This window comes from Salvelinus sp. IW2-2015, linkage group LG16, assembly GCF_002910315.2.
Source record: "Salvelinus sp. IW2-2015 linkage group LG16, ASM291031v2, whole genome shotgun sequence".
Lineage (NCBI taxonomy): Eukaryota > Metazoa > Chordata > Actinopteri > Salmoniformes > Salmonidae > Salvelinus > Salvelinus sp. IW2-2015.
This window is the reverse complement of record NC_036856.1, coordinates 30,574,986-30,578,931: the sequence shown is the minus strand read 5'-3', so window position 1 is coordinate 30,578,931 and position 3,946 is coordinate 30,574,986. Positions and strand designations below refer to the sequence as shown.

General features: G+C 45.9%; 1 pseudogene; it reads left to right on the top strand.

Moving 5' to 3' along the window:
• LOC111975458 (cadherin-2-like) overlaps positions 1 to 3,946 on the top strand; it is an 86,621-nt pseudogene that overhangs the window by 71,043 nt on the left and 11,632 nt on the right.

The window sequence follows — 3,946 nt, the reverse complement described above, 5'->3', positions numbered from 1 at the left end:
ATGCTGGAGTAGACACATATGTGACACGGTAATCTACCTGATATAGTGGTTTCAATCATCATCACAGACTCAGGCAACCTGCCCATGTCCAATACATCCTACCTGCAGGTCAAGGTGTGTCAGTGTGATCACCATGGAGATTGTGTGGACATGGAACGCATCATCGCAGCAGGCCTGGGCACTGGAGCCATCATCGCCATCCTCATCTGTATCATCATAATGCTAGGTCAGTCAGGTTGTATGCAGGCACACACACATCTTATAGCTACAGAACATAATCTATGTACAGTACCAGTCAAAGTTTGGACACACCTACTCATTCCAGGGTTTTTCTTTATTTGTACTATTTCTACATTGTAGAATAATAGTGAAGACATCAAAACTATGAAATAACACATATGGAATCATGTAGTAACCAAAAAAGTGTTAAACAAATCAAAATATATTTTCAGCATACGTGGGAACTCTTTCAAGACTGTTGGAAAAGTATTCCAGGTGACTACCACATGAAGTTGGTTGAGAGAATGCCAAGAGTGTGCCAAGCTGTCATCAAGGCAAAGGGTTGCTACTTTGAAGAATCTCAAATATGAAATATATTTTAATTCGTTTAACACTTTTTTGGTTTCTGCATGATTTCATATGTGTTATTTCATAGTTTTGATGACTTCACTATTGTTTACAATGTAGAAAATAGTAAAAAATAAAGAAAAACCCTGGAATGAGTTGGTGTGTCCAAACTTTTGACTGGTACTGTAAACGTTTGGCCACCCTGCTGCTCCTCCCAGACAGCAGCTACAGTAGATTACAGTAGCTACATTAAAAGCTATRCTTAAATCCGCTTTCCCCAAACTTAAGCACCCCCCTTTAGGAGATAAGTACCCCTCCCCCACTGCTTAGAACCCTCCTCACGACAGCCTCTTGACAGCCCTCCACCACCATCCTCCCCCAGCCTCGCCCACCTACCACCCAGCCTCCCCAAACCCTCCTCTCAGTCAATCTCTGAAAATCCGCCCAGATTATGTGGATCAAACCAGGCAATCACTGATCAAGCTCCCGTCAAGATTTAAAACTACTCCCCTGATTCTCTTTACATGGCAGAGAAATATGGTTGAATTAAAACTAAAACTGCATATCGTCTGTTTATAGGTATTCATTCTTACCTTCTTTCTATTTTCTTCTACACTGCCCCTGCCTCCTTCCCCCTCTTTCTTCTTCCCCCTCTTTCTTCTTCCCCCTCTTTCTTCTTCCCCCCCTCATTTCTCTCTCTCGGTTAAGCAAATGTAGTGTAAATGGGGCCTTTGATGCAATGTGCACTAGTGCTGATATCACATTTAAACTGATCAAATTAAATGGTGGTGAAGTTCTAATTATCCACCCCCCTCTCTCTCTCTCTCCATCTCTCTCTCCATCTCTCTCTCTCTCTCTTCTCTCTCTCTCTCTCTCTCTCTCTCTCTCTCTCTCTGTCTGTCTGTGTAGTGATGGTGTTGTTCTTTGTGATGTGGATGAAGAGGAGGGATAAGGAACGTCAGGCCAAGCAGCTGCTGATCGACCCGGAGGACGATGTCAGAGACAACATACTGAAGTACGACGAAGAGGGAGGAGGAGAGGAGGACCAGGTAGAGTAAGCACACAAACACAGATGGACGCACACACTGATGGACGGACTCACACACATACACAGGAGTACCAGGTACACGCACACATGTATGAACACACGCACGCACAATTATCACGCTGATAGCATTAGCATAATGGTAGCATAGCCACACAGACACACAGATACACACACACACACAGAGGGACTGTAACATTGGCGGTTGTAGGACCAAACCAACCAGTCATTGGATATTAATTGAGCTCTGAGAGGGGGTGATAAACATTTATCGCCATGGTGATGGCATGGGAGGTAGGGGTTAGGGCGAGAGGCCATCTTTCACTGCGATGGATGGTACTCCCCTCCCTCCCGCTGTTGCATCGGGGAATCGGCAGTGCTGGGAAATTAACTGTTGGAGAGTGGATTGGGTAGTTCCCCATGATCACCCCCCCTGCTGTGGGATGGATTAGTAATGTCTGTCTGGAACTCCTAGTAGGGAGGGGTTATGGGGCATGGCTAGGCCGGGGACAGCTACAGGAGCAGTCACGCGGTCTGGCTCTCTGGTGCTACACTGAGGCTAATGGCGGAGGTTGCATCCCTATGGGTTCTGGTCAAAAGTAGTGCACTATAAACGTATTAGGATGTAATTTGGCCTCTCTGACACAAAGACAGCCAGGCATACAGTTACAGTACAGCCTCTCAAATGAAAAACACGCACCCTCACTGCACATGTTACGTTTTGAAGTGGTAATACAATTTCATCAGATTTTTGTGAACCTAGCCTGCCATCCTGGTATCAAAGATTGAGCATGGCAAGCAGTGACAAAGCCCAGCTATTTTTCTCCAGTTACAATGGCTCCTTGGCTGGCTGTAGAGATGGCTGTGGTTGCATCCCAAATGGCACCCTATTCCATATACAATGCCATACTTTTGACCAGAGCCTATGGGCACTGATCAAAGATAGTGCAGAATAAAGAGAATGCCATTGGGGACTCAGCCTGGTCCTCTTCTCCTCTGTCTGGAAAATAACAATATAACCAAGGCCAGGGACAAACCCATCTGTATTTATCCCACCATTTCCTCTCCTCCTCTCCTGTTCTCTCTGTCCTTCATGTTATTGTGGCATTCACAGCTCTCCCCTGAAATCGTTTCAGTGGTTAGCTATTGCAGTGAACAATGTCCAAGGTGGTTACATGACCAGGTTTTATTGTCCCTGAAAAGGGTCATTTAGTCCATCTCCCCTGGAGATTGATGTTTCATCATGTGTTTCCGGATGATTCATCAATGAATCAGACACTCCATTCAAAAGTAGAAAGGATCAGAGGACATATCTCTTAACCTTCTATCTCTCTTTCTCTCTCTCTCTCTCTCTCGCTCTCTCTGTCTCACTCACTCTGGTTCCAACCGCCGTTTCTTTGTGAGACACATGGTAGGGGAACGGATGATCGCCACATTTGTAGTACCCACCGTGAACTACTATTCCTCTCTATCCCTCTCTCCCTCCACACCCCTCTCTCCTCCCTCCCTCTCTCCCTCCCTCAACCCTCTCTCTCTTTTCCCCACATCTCTCTATCCCCCACTATCCAGGACTATGACCTGAGCCAGCTGCAGCAGCCCGACGCGTTGGAGACAGAAATGGTGAAGGTGGGGATCCGACGTATGGATGAGAGGCCCCTACACCAGGACCACCTGTACCCCCTCCGTTCTGCTGCACCCCACCCCGGAGATATAGGAGACTTCATCCACGAGGTAGCTACAAAGTGTGTGTGAGTCTGATTGGGAGCATGCTCGCTTACATGTGTGTCATTGTGTGAAACTATGCGTATGAGCTTGTGTGTGCATGACTGTGTGTGTATGTGACTCACTGTGTGTGACACAGAGAGAGAGAGCCTCTATGAGTAATTCTTAATTAGCTTTGCTAACAGTGAGGATTAGCGTGGTAACAACATGGGCTGGCCCTGCTGGCTATTTTAAGATAAATCCATTGAGTTTCATTAATCCCCAGAGAGAGACTGGCTTTGGGCTCCACCTCTAGACAGCTCCAGTTGGCTCTACAACAGAATAGTCATAGCTCAATCTCAGTTAGGTAGATTTAATATGTGTGTTGAATCTAGTTGAGTTTATGTCTATACTGTATCTACCTCTGTATCTACCCCACCTCTTTAAGGAATACCTAGGATAGGATAAAGTAATCCTTCTCACCCCCCCCCCCCTTAAAAGATTTAGATGCACTATTGTAAAGTGGCCGTTCCACTGGATGTCATAAGGTGAATGCACCAATTTGTAAGTCGCTCTGGATAAGAGCGTCTGCTAAATGACTTAAATGTAAATGTAAATGTAGGCAATGAGGCA